The following is a 12,534-nucleotide window of genomic DNA, read 5'->3' as shown; positions in this document are numbered from 1 at the left end:
TACCTCCCTGCAGCCCGCAGGCCTGCTCTAAGCCAGCTCTGCTGCGGGTGCGAAGGGCCACCTGTCCTGGCCCGGCTTCCACGTGTGAACACCTTGTGCTCTGGACAGCCAGGACCTGCTGCCACCTGCTTGCTGGGGCAGTGAGCACCCTCAGGCATACCTGCTCATCACCCACAGGTGCCCAGCCCTAGACTTACCCCACACCACGAGCACACAGTGCCTTCTGGAGGCCACAGATCATTTCTATCAGCAAGGGAGCCAGAGGGAATGCACCAAACCTAGACCCCACCCCACCCCATCCTGCTGAGGTCGGAAGCTCCAGGGGAGCAGAGGCAGCTGAGGACACAAGCCATGGCTGGTCCCTGGCAACCCTGTAGCACTGTCTGGGGGCCCAGCAGTGGGTGGGGTGCTTGGGACACCACTGGGCAGGCATCATCCACACCTACATGGTGGTGTAGCCCATTCCAGTGGCAAAGATCCCCTGATTACACTGTTAAATAAGAATGTACTTTTTATTTATTTTTTATTATGTAGAGATTTTTATTATTATGTTAAGCTTCTGTAAATCAAAAAACAGAGCCAGGCAGGGTGGTTCACACCTGTGATCCCAGCACATTGGGAAGCCAAGGTGGGCAGATCATCTGAGGTCAGGAGACCAGCCTGGCCAACATGGCGAAACCCTGTCTCTACTCAACACACAAAAATTAGCTGAGCATGGTGGCATGAGCCTGTAGTCCCAGCTGCTCAGGAGGCTGAGAGAGAATTGCTTGAATTCAGGAGGCAGAGGTTGCAGCGAACCAAGACTGCACCACCGCACTCCAGCCTGTGCGACAGGGTGAGACTCTCTCTCAAAAAAAAAATCAAAAAACAAATAAATGTAATGGCAAACTGGGTGAATGCTTGCAGCAAAATGACAGAGAAAACATATCCCTCACAGAGGAAAAGCTCTTACCGACCGAGAAAAACGCCACCATCATAAAGAGAAATCATAGACACCAACCTTGCCCGCGGCCGAAGAAAAACGCTGAAATCATCACGAGACTTCATTTTTCAGTCTCCTGCAGTCTGGAAAGGCAACGAGCTTCTCCCTGTGTGGCTGCTGGTGGGCACATGAGCTGGCAGCAGCTTTCTGAGCGGCTGCCCCTCTAAGGACAAAAGCAGCTCCATCCCTCTGCCAGGGAAGCTCAGGGATCAGTTAGAAACGTGAACAGGAAGTTACCTGCAATGTCAGACTACAAACAATGCGGCTGTTTGGTGGGAGGAAGTGGTGAAACCCACGCCCTGCATTTGTACCCCGGAGTACCCGGCAAAAGTGTAAATGGCACTTTTAAAGAATATTTAAACATTGAGAAATAAAAATACAGTCCCAAGACCTCCAACTGACTAAACAAACCCCTCCTTGGCCAAGGGGACTCCAGAGAAACCTTAAACACGGGGTTCCCAGCCATGATGGGGAGGGATGGCAGACAGGCCTCATGATGCCCCTCCCTCCCCAAACGCTGCCATTTTCTCTCCTCAGCGTAAACAGAAAACAGCCCTTCTGAGAGATTTGCCAGATGCCCACCCCTCATGCAGTTTTGACAAAACAACCAGCCAGCATTCCTCCCTGATGAGAGACCCCAGCCGCGGGCTGGCTCTGGCTGGTTTAGAGGCTGCATGCGGGGGTCTCTGCACCCTTCATTCCACCTTTTGCCATACCAACGCGCTGAAAAGTTAAGTCACCACCCCAAAGTGAACCCGGGACACATGCGGCACACGTGAGCTCACCATGCATGCGTGCCCCTCCCTCACCCTCGCTGAGTTCTCACAGCGCCTCCTGCCGCTGTGGGCCACCCTTCCCACCCTCAAAGTGCCTGCTCCTGGCTTAGGGCAGAGGCCACGCCTCCCAGCCCGTGGATGGCTGCTTGCAGCCTGCAACCCTGTGAAGGAACAAACCTCTCCCTGCCATGTGTATGAATCCCACGAATCTCCAGTTGACAACATGTAAGGAAATGAGCAAGTCATGACTTTCAGTAAAATAGGAAACAAAACTGCAGATAATTAGGTGATTATCTTGGGAGAGGGGAATCTGCAGCTGGGGGGAGGGAATTTTTATTTTCCTCTTCATATTTTTCCACATTTTCTAATTGTTCTTACAGTGATCATACAGTACTTTCATAACAAGGAAAAATAATAAACATTTTATTTTACAAAACTACAGTCTGGAAAGAGTAATTTAATAAATGTGTTTCAGTGAATTTTCCATAGCAGTGAGCATGGACGAGGCGTCCACACAGCAGGTCTTTAGAACACCAGGCACTGCTGCTGGTATCAGGCGTGGCTTTGGCTCCTCTCCCAGTGGAGGTCTGAGGTGGCCCTGGGCCATCTGCCTTCACCTGGTCTGGGGCAACAGGGGCAGCGGTGGGAAAGGCATCAGACCCGGGAAGGGGCACAGTCCATGGGCCCCACTGAATCAAGGCAGTGCCCTCCACTGCATCGGGCCTGGTGGAGATGGTCACACTGGGCCAGCTCTGCCCGAGCAAACGCACCCTAGTGTTGCTTCCAAGGCATCCTCCAGGTCCTCACCTCACCCCCTGCCCCAGTGACTTATGTTCTTCTTATCAGAGAAACATTCAACATGGCCATATTTTCTTTTCTTTTTCTTTTTTTTTGAGACGGAGTTTCGCTCTTGTTACCCAGGCTGGAGTGCAATGGCGCGATCTCGGCTCACTGCAACCTCCGCCTCCTGGGTTCAGGCCATTCTCCTGCCTCAGGCTCCTGAGTAGCTGGGATTACAGGCACGCACCACCGTGCCCAGCTAATTTTTTGTGTTTTGAGTAGAGAAGGGGTTTCACCATGTTGACCAGGATGGTCTCGATCTCTTGACCTCGTGATCCACCCGCCTCGGCCTCCCACAGTGCTGGGATTACAGGCGTGAGCCACTGCGCCCGGCCCATATTTTCAATAATAGCTTGAGTCAGTCTCACTTGATTGTGATAGCTCAGAAGATGGGTGATCAGAGAGAGAGAAGAGGAAGTGGGGAGGGGGGAGGGAGAGAGGCGAGGGGGGAGGGAGCGAGGGGAGGGGGCTGTGGGAGGGTGTTTCCTGGCACGATTCCTGCTGGTTCAGACCCAGTCCAAGTTCCCTGAACCCATGTTCTGGAATGTCTGGTGCTGCCACACGATGAGGAGGCAGCTCCCAGCCACACGGGCCAGGACACGAGTGCACTCTCCTCATGGCCGAGCCGAGTTCCCAGCAGACACAGGACTTGTTCACAGAAGCAGCTTCTCAGGCAAACCACATGGCACCCCAACCCTGCGAAAGGGCCTCCTTCCAGCTCGCCCACGGAGCCCCAGCTGTGGCCGCACTGGTGTGGGGTGGCTTCACCCCGTGAGGGTGCCGCTCCGGGGGCCACTGGGAGGTCTACAATGCAGAGATCCAAACCTTCACCCAATACCGTTTCATTTTAGCAGCCCCCGCAGTGGGGGCCTGGCCCTCGCCTCCTCACGGCATCCGTGGGAAGTGTCTTCAGTTGCTCCAGCCCTTCACCCACCCCTGTACCTGCCCTACGTCTGTGGCTTGGCAGGGAGTTTGCTGCTTACATTTTGTGACCCTTGGAAGCCAACCGTGCCTTCTAAACACACAGCGGAATCTGACACAATGATGCGGTGGGAATGCTTTTTCCCCTGGTGACAAACTTTCCAAGTACCTTCTAGCAGCTGTCCCAACTCAGAGACAGACCTGCAGGCCCAGGGGCCAGGACAGAGCCCTTCCCCAGCAGCCTTAAACTCGGATGCACCATCCCTGAGTTTGCTGTGTGTGTAGGATGATGACCGGTGTGTGGGCAGAGCCAGGACCATACTGCCCAGGGAGGCATCAACGCTTTATGGCATCCAGAGTTGGCAAGGCCCAACAGGCTGCTCCCTTGGTGGGACAACCACCTCGTGCTACAAATCCTCTGACCAATCACTAAGCCTTGAAGCGAGGAGGCTCTCTGGAGCATAAGCCCATTCTCCCAGATGCTGACTTGGCTGGCCGAGGACCCAGTCCTGCCTCAGCCTAGGCAGCCTCTTCCTTGGAATCCAAGCACATTGCTGCCACCTGTGCAGATGGTGGCAGAGACCTCAGACTTCCACCTGAGGGAGAGAGTTGCAGGAATGCCTGGCCCCACTGCCCAGGGTGGGGAGCTGGATGTCCAGGGCGGGGAGGTCTGGCTCTCATATCCTGCAGAAAAGACTGTGTCCACCTGGGGCCCTGTGTGGGCAGTGGGGTCAGGGACACCTCACTGCAATTCATTGTTCTGGCAGTGGGGTGGGAAGAGCCTCTTTTTGTAACTCCCAAAACTGCCAGTGGAGAGGGGATCCTGGACATAGCCAGCCAGGCCCTCTGAGGTGAGACAAGAAACTATAATACACCAGGCTTGGCCCAGCAGGCCCTGCACGGACACCCAAGCAGGCCCCATTACCAAGAGAAGCCCAGAGAGAGGGGGACCCTCCAGCACCCAGCTATACCAGCTCCACTCCACAGCTCACCCAGGACGGACATGGGGACTTCACATCATGGCGTCCAGTTTTAACTGAACTAAATCCCCAGAACCTGGACCCATGACTTTATAAGGCTTTTGCTGAGGAGCCCTGGGCTGCAAGGAACATTAACGGGGTAGGTGGGCCCAGGCAAGGAGGCGGATGGACCCTCCAGCCTCTTGCGGTCTGGGTCTGCGCTGGGAAATGGCCAGCAGGATTCTTCTCAGAGGCAAGGTAGAGGTTTTTTAGGTCGTGGCTTGGAGGGAGGACTATGCAATCGCCCTCAGAGACCTGGGGATGGAGGGACTGGACCCTTCCAGCCACCTGTGCTGAGCCCATCTGCTGCCTTGCAAGGGGCTCCTAAGGGGCAAGGGGTGGAAGTCTCCTGGGCCACGCCCTGAACAGACACCACCCTTTCTGCTTCTTTGCAAACATGACTCTCAGGATCAAAGAGCTGGTGGCCTGGTCCCTGCAGGAGGGAAGGGAGGGCCAGCTTCCTTCCCTGAGAGCTGTGGGAAGATGTCCCCCAGCCCGGGCCTTGGGAGGAATTCCCTGGTCCTCATGGTGAGTGCCGTGCCTGGCCCCCTCATCTCTGGGGAAGAGGTGATAAACGCTGCTGAATTTCCCTGACTCAGGCACAGTCACTTACACATCCTTGTCACAACCTGGGCGCAAACGCTGCACCATGAGTCCTCAGCACGAGTGGGTGCTGTCTGTCTGTAGGAGATGGAGGCACAGCCGCCGCCGGGGGCCTGCAGCCTGTGGACCATCAAGATAGAACTCCCAATCTGCCCTCCACTGCCTACCATGTGGTCCCTCAATGTCCCCAGGCCTCCTCCCGCCAAGTACCCTCAGGCTTCTGTGCCCACCGCAACCTCATCATAGTAACATTCATGATGTGGTGAAGACTTAAGAAAGATGTTAAACGAGGGGATCCTTCCTCAAAGGAGAAAGCCCCTTTTGTGGGCTGAGAACTGAAGACTGAGGACTGGCTTGTTCCCTGAGTCCACGCCCACTGCTGCAAGGGAGATCTGCAGCGCTCCCAACCCCACCTGCCTGGGATCTGCGCCTGGGCACCGGGCAGGGGAAGAAGTGGGTCCTTGTTGCTGGGACCCCAGGGAGTCGGGCCACAGAAAGGGACTCCCCCACCACAAGAGCTGCACAACCTGTGAAAAGGGCCAAGGCCCCGACTTGGAGGTAATGACAAAAGAAAAGAAAAAAAAAAAACATTAAAAAAAAGTGGAGGCCGAGGTCTCCATCTTAAAGATAAGTGGCTTTAGGCCAGGCGCAGTAGCTCACGCCTGTAATCCCAGCACTTTGGGAGGCTGAGGTGGGCGGATCACTTGAGGTCAGGAGTTCAAGACCAGCCTGGCCAACATGGTGAAATCCCGTCTCTACTAAAAAAAAAAAAGTTGCCGGGTGTGGTGTTGCACACCTGTAATCCAAGCTATTCTAGTGGCTGAGGCAGGATAATTGCTTAAATCCAGGAGGCAGAGGTTGCAGTGAGCAAAGATCGCACCACTGCACTCCAGCTTGGGTGACAGAGCTCTCCAGCCTGGGCAACAGAGGGAGACTCCATCTCAAAAAAAAAAAAAAAAGTGAGATGAGCGTCTTTGTGAGCCCAAGGCTGGGGACTGTCTTGGGTGGCTATGAGGCAACAGGACCAGCTTACCTGCTGTCCCTGGAAACTTGGGACTCAGACAGGTAACCGTAGTCTCAGCACTGCCCCAGGAACTGGGGACCCTAGGTGGGGAGTGGACAGGGGCACTTTCCTTCCTTCTCGGGTCTGATGGGCACACATGAACTGCCTTCTGCATGCACGCAGGGTGGGAGGCAGGGCACTCAGGGGTGGCGGCAGGTGTCCCAGCAGGAGGGAGGACACACCCTGGTGAGAACCATCAGGAGAAAGTCTGGCATTTCATGACCAGGCTGGAGAAGGGGAGGCCCTGGGGCCAGGCCCAGCAGCTGGTGGGGACATCCCTCAGGGAGCATTCACGGCACACACACTGACAACAGCCACAAAGGCATCCTTCTAGAAGCAGCTCAGAACCGCTCAGGGAAGATGGCAGTGCGGCGGAGAAGCAGGACCCAAGGCTGACCACGCCGAGCTGAGGGGAGGACGAGGCGGAGCCCCTTCACCTGGAAGTGAGAGCAGCAACTCACTGCTGATTCACTCTCATTTCCAACCAGGAGAGGCTTTCCTCCAAGCCAGAGCTGATAAGATACAAAGACTAAGACAAAAACTCCCCAGGTTGGCCTAAGATAAATATCACTAAATTACAGCGAGTGTTTAGGTGGAGAGGACATCAGTGATCATAATTGACTCCCACACACGTTTCTCCAAAGTTGGGCTTCCTTCACTACTCATTCAGATTCCAGGGTGATTTTAAAAATCACAGCCAGGCGCAGTGGCTCATGCCTGTAATCCCAGCACTTTGGGAGGCGGAGACAAGAGGATCACTTTAGGTCAGGAGTTCGAGACCGGCCTAGCCAACACGGTGAAACCCGTCTCTACTGGAAATACAAAAATTAGCCTGGCGTGGTGGTGCACACCTGTAATTCCAGCTACTTGGGAGGCTGAGGCAGGAGAATCACTTGAACTCGGGAAGCAGAGGCTGCAGTGAGTCAAGATCACATCCCTGCACTCCGGCCTGGGTGACAGTAAGACTTCGTCTCAAAACAACAAACATCGCACACATGGGACTCCAGGAAGGCGGCCTCTCACATCACTGCCATCTGCCCGGCTACATGTGACGGCTGTGTTTCACATTTGCAAGGGTGTGTATGCCCAGGTGAGCTTCGACCTTGGGAGCCAGGAGCTCAGGAACTGCGCCTTCCACCTGCCCCCTCGGCCCAGCTGGCAAGGCTCTTTTACAGACCTTACTTTACTTTGTGATAAAAACCAGAAAAACCCAAAAAACAAATGCATACAAAACAGGGTGGGTGTTTTTCATTCTGGGTCTCCAATCACAAATCTGCATGAAAGATTTGCACAGATATTTACCTGAAACTGAAAGAGGTGTTTCCTCAGCCATAAATCGTGGCCAGTGTGGGTCTCTCTGAAGCAACTTCCCGTGAGAAGCGCATGGTTATAAAATTTAAAAGTCGATGCAGATGATTCATCTTTTGGACCCAGTCAGAATGATGGCTGAGGATAAATCTTCTAAGTATCCAGTGGTCTGGCAACCTTCCAGGTGTGCCAGCAAACAGGTGTGCCTGCTTCACATCCACCTCCCTTTTAATAGTTTTAACGGCCGATGTACCAGAGGTGATATCACAATGAACCTGTGATTCAGAATTAGTGTCGTGGCAACTCGGTGGGGAGTGCGGGGAGCAGTGAAATGCCAGGCACTTGTGTGTGGCCGCCACACGAACTTCTTGTTCATGCCTTAGAAGGAAGTCCGTAAGTGCTAAAGCCTTTGAGTCTGCAGGGAAACCCGGTGCCCATGGGAGGCGCAGCCAACGCTTCAGGGGTCAGCACTGCCGGGCGGAGGCAGCACAGCCAAGGAGAGGTGGACACGAACCAGGCAGTCAGTGTACAGGTGACACCAAATGGACCCTGTGCACTTAAAAACGCAGTGATCCATCCGCAAAGTTAAGAGCAGGCACAGACGCACGCGAAGGGGAGCACACATCCAGACGTGGGCGCCATCCTCCTTCGTGGGGCCGATCCTTTGGGGCCAACGCAGCATGGGCAGGGATGGGAAATGGCCCCATCAAGTGCCGTGAGACTGCGCCACGGTAGCATTCTGTCCCACGTCAGGCACGCAGAGACCAGCTGAGTGAATGTCAGTCTTGCCGGCCACCTCGGGTCCTGAGGCTCACAGCTTTTCTTGCAAGATGCGGACAAAGCCAGGCAGCAAAGATGTGTGCGGGCTCCACACATGTGCCCATTTTAACTCCAGCTGCAGCCTCCGGCAAGACGGTGTCTTCCAAAGAGCCTCCCATGCCAGGGCACAAGGGGGCCATGTGGGTAACCCCTCATATAGGCACCGAGGAATGAGAGCTAAGCAGAACCCTGGCACAGTTAGGGCTTGAGGAATATCTCACTTTATAGTGTTACTACTTAGCAATTTCCTTTTATATAATCCTTTATACAATCATATATTAGTTTATAGAAACAGGGCTTGAAGAATCCCTTTATATAATCCTCCATATATAATCATGTAATAGTTGATAGTATAAGTGCCAAAAGAATATTCCCTACATATATACCTGTAATTATATCTTGGTTCATAATCGGAGGAATGTCTAGCGCGGACACAGTACAGAGCATGAATTAAGGAATAAGCAGCTTATCAGAGGAATGCCTAGAGCAGACGCAGTGCAGAGCATGAATTAAGGGAAAACAGTTATATCAGGACAAGAACCCATGGCCCAGGCGGCAGCCTTCAGTATTGTAAAGATACCCACTGTATGGCAGGCTTGGGGCGAGAGCCACTCCTCCTGATAAGGAGTTGTAGGACCTTGCTCGGTTCTTGCGGAAGACCTCCCTCAGACCGGCAGTCCACCTTGGTGACTGTGAACTCTATCAGCTCTTGCTACTGTGCTGCTTGAAAAGCATCTTCCCATAGAACCCACTGGAAGCTGCCAGCAGGTGGCGGTAACCCTGACAGCTCTGTCACTGCCGTTTGACTTAAAGCATCTTCCCATAAATCTTCTTAGAAGTAGTTTGCCCATAGATAGAAGTATTGCAAACTGCACCCTCCTCACTGCGCACGACCTCCCTTCAAACCTCGGTGACCTAATGGGGGTGGACCCCTTATTGCACACGGCCCTTGCCTTCGTGGGACTGGGCCCCTTGCTGCGCACCGTCCGCCTCCTGGCCTAGGTGACCTAACGGGGGTGGACCCCATGTTTTATTGCTCACGACCCTATCACTATCCTTAAAGATGATTTCACTCCCTGCCCTGCCCCCTAACCTATATACAATAAAGACTCAGGCTTCTGGACATTCGGGCCTCGCCTGACTCCGCTCAAAGGTGGTGTGGCCCCCCGAGCCCAGCTGCATTTTCCTTTTACTTCTCTGTCCTGTCTCTTTATTTCTCGGATCCTGCGCCTCCCCACGGCCTAAGGCTCACCCCACGACCCTGTGGGACCTTCAGCCCTACAGGCCGCGCCAGGCCTTCCAGACATGCTGCACCTGACATCACGCTAAGACACCCAGCAACAGAGGACGCCCCTCACTCCATGGACACCCCTCACTCTACAGACACCCCTCACACAGGGACGCCCCTCACACAGAGGGGCAGCCATAGCCACAGTGATGCCCACAAAACGGACGAGCCTGGCTCTCAGGACGGTGGCATCGCGGTGGGAGCAGGTGAGGCCGGTGAGACTCCAGAGTCCGTCCCACCGCGAGCGCGCGCGCCTGTTCCGAGCCCGGGGTCCCGGGATGCTCCCGGTGGGAACCCGGCGGCGCCCACGGAGGACGAGGAGGAAGGGCCGCAGAGCCCGCGCTGGACACCCCTCTCCTGAGCTGCGGGCCGGGGCAGGGCGGACTCTGGGCGGTTCCCGCAGGTCCTGCGGCTCCGCCTCCGCCCTTTGAACGTGCTGGGAGCCGATTGTATCAGCGGCGAAACTGTCCTCAGGGCTCCGCGGCCCAGAAAGGCGGGGCGGGGACGGCAGTGGCCCCGGGCGGCCACCTGCACGCTCTGATCCGAGCCCCCAGACTGGGGTCAGGCTGCTCCGAGAGCAGTCCCGGGGTCCTCTGTCCCTTGCCCACGCAGCCGTGGGCTGTCCCCGCGTACACCGGCCTGCCCTGGGCAGCCGCGGCTCACGCCAGAGGGTCCCAGCCGTCTCGGGCGGACGCAGAAAGAGGCGAGGCGGGACGGCCGTGGAACCTGGGGGCCGGGTGAGGTCCCTGCAGGGCTCCTCGGCAGAGCCCCCACGCCCTGGAGGACGCAGGCAGGTGTCTGCCCCACAGACGCCCCAGGAGAGGACACGCAAGCTGGCGTCCTGGGAGGACGGCATCCAGCTTGGGGAAAGTAGATGGGTGCTCACGGCAGCCATCACGAGGCAGCACCGGGAAGGCGTGGTGGGTCCCCAGCGGGCAAAGGCGTGGGCACGCCAGAAAGGAAGGCCACGGGGAGCAGAGGGAAGCCCTTCTTCGTGGAATGGCGGAGGCGACCAGGCTGCCCTGTGATGCAGACATCTTAAGGGGCTCGGGGATTGTGAACTGGCCTGGGGGTGGGGTCTCAGGGCCTGGAGCTGGTGACCCCGGCTTTGGAGCGACCCCAGGTGGGCTGTGCCCCCCACCCCCAGGACAGATGGTACGGGGGGAGGGTGGGAAGAGTACACTGGGCATTAGGGGCATAGGGGCCACTTAGGGTTGTCGTTTAGCTAACAGTGGGGTCCAGATTCAGCTCTGCAGTGCCCCCCCAGCCCCCACTGTGGGGTCCACCAAGGCGGGAACACCCTGAGGACACTCGGGAGGTGAGGGTCAGGTGTGTCCTGCTGGGTGGGAGCTCCGGACCATCTGGGAGGGAATGGGTGAGTCGACTGCTCTTAATCCCCAGCTCCTGCCCAGAAGAGCCCTGGGGATCCCGTCCCTCCACCTCAGAGGACTCAGAGGACTCTCAAGACACTGAGCCCATGTAGAAGGAGGGCACACAGCCCTGATCTGCCAGCAAGGGGGTTGAGGGTCAAGCCATGGGCCTCGTGTGCTGGCAGCGTCCTGGTCGGACGCATGGAGACACTGTACTTTAATGGGTGAATTGTATCTCAATAAAGGTGTTAAAGAATAAATGTAAAATCTTTGCCTGGTAACCCAAGTTCACTGGAATGCACAGGAGTTTCTGCTGTTTGGACTCTGCCTGTGCCTGGCTCCAGCTGACAAGGCGGGTGCGAGGGCACAGCGGTCAGTGCAGGCCCAGCCTCACGGGCTCCTCCAGCCTGGGTGCTCTGTGGCGTGTGGTGCTGGTGCCATGGGTGCCCCCACTCCATCTGCCCTCTCAGGACACTTTTGCCCCAGTCCCCTTGACAGCTGCATTTAACAAGGACTGGAGCTCAGCCAGCAGAGGAGTGAGACACAGTGGCCCTTCCCCACCTGGCTGGGGCACCTCAGCCAACCTCCCACAGTGGGACCTCCCCAGGGTCTTGGGAGGAGGGCCCATGTGTGTGTGAGGCAAGGCTCCCAGCCACACAGGGGTCACGAGCCCACCAGCAGATCTTCACCCAGGGAGGCTCACCAGTCCTCAAGTCGGGGCGGAACCTAGAGGGGTGGAAACAGCTGCAATCCTCAGGACTGGCCTAACATGTAATAACAACACGATTATTCTCACACACTCAACAGGACCCTGAGACGGCAGGAGATGATGATGTTACTTCATAAGTTGGGAGTTAAAGACCACATGGGGTAGTGCGAGGGAGAGAGGGGAGAGAGGAGGGGCTGGAAGAGTCTAGGAGGGAGGTCCTGAAGCTGGACGCCCAGATGCCACACCCAAGGGCACTCCCAGCCCATCCCAGGCAGCGCCTGGCCAGATACAGCCTTCTTCCAAGAGCCAGAGCTGTATGCCTGCAGGAAGCGGCCCCTCCACTGGGGCTCTCAGCGGATGTTGGGAATGGGTCTCAGACAGGACCACTCCCAGCAGGGTCTGTGCACCCTTGTTCACGGGCTCACCTGCAGCTCAGGTCCCACGGACAGCTGACACGGGGCTCTGCCAGGGTTGGGGCAGGCTTCTGGTTCAGCCACCTGAGCAGCCTAGGCCTCTGTAAAATGGAGTGATGGTGGCATCTGCCCCAACGATGGTCTGAGAATGGGAGGCAGTGATTGGGGTGAAAGGGCTTGGCCAGACGTCAGCTCCAGCCGTGCAGGTCAGCACCCGCCGGCTGCGGGGCTGCACCGCTCAGTTGAGAGACAGGGTTCCAGCCAGGGGAGTGAGAACAGAGATACCGGGTGGGACCTGGGCCCACTCAGCGTACACCTGGCAGGGCGGGATCTGGGCAGGTGAGAGGTCCCCCACCACCAGCCTCGGAGCTCCACCTCCAGGTTCAGGACCTGCTCTGGCATTAGGTGGGGTCACTCACTGAG

Source organism: Callithrix jacchus, chromosome 2, assembly GCF_049354715.1.
Source record: "Callithrix jacchus isolate 240 chromosome 2, calJac240_pri, whole genome shotgun sequence".
NCBI classification, from domain to species: Eukaryota; Metazoa; Chordata; class Mammalia; order Primates; family Cebidae; genus Callithrix; species Callithrix jacchus.
The sequence above is the reverse complement of the archived record's forward strand: the minus strand, read 5'-3'. Positions refer to the sequence as shown.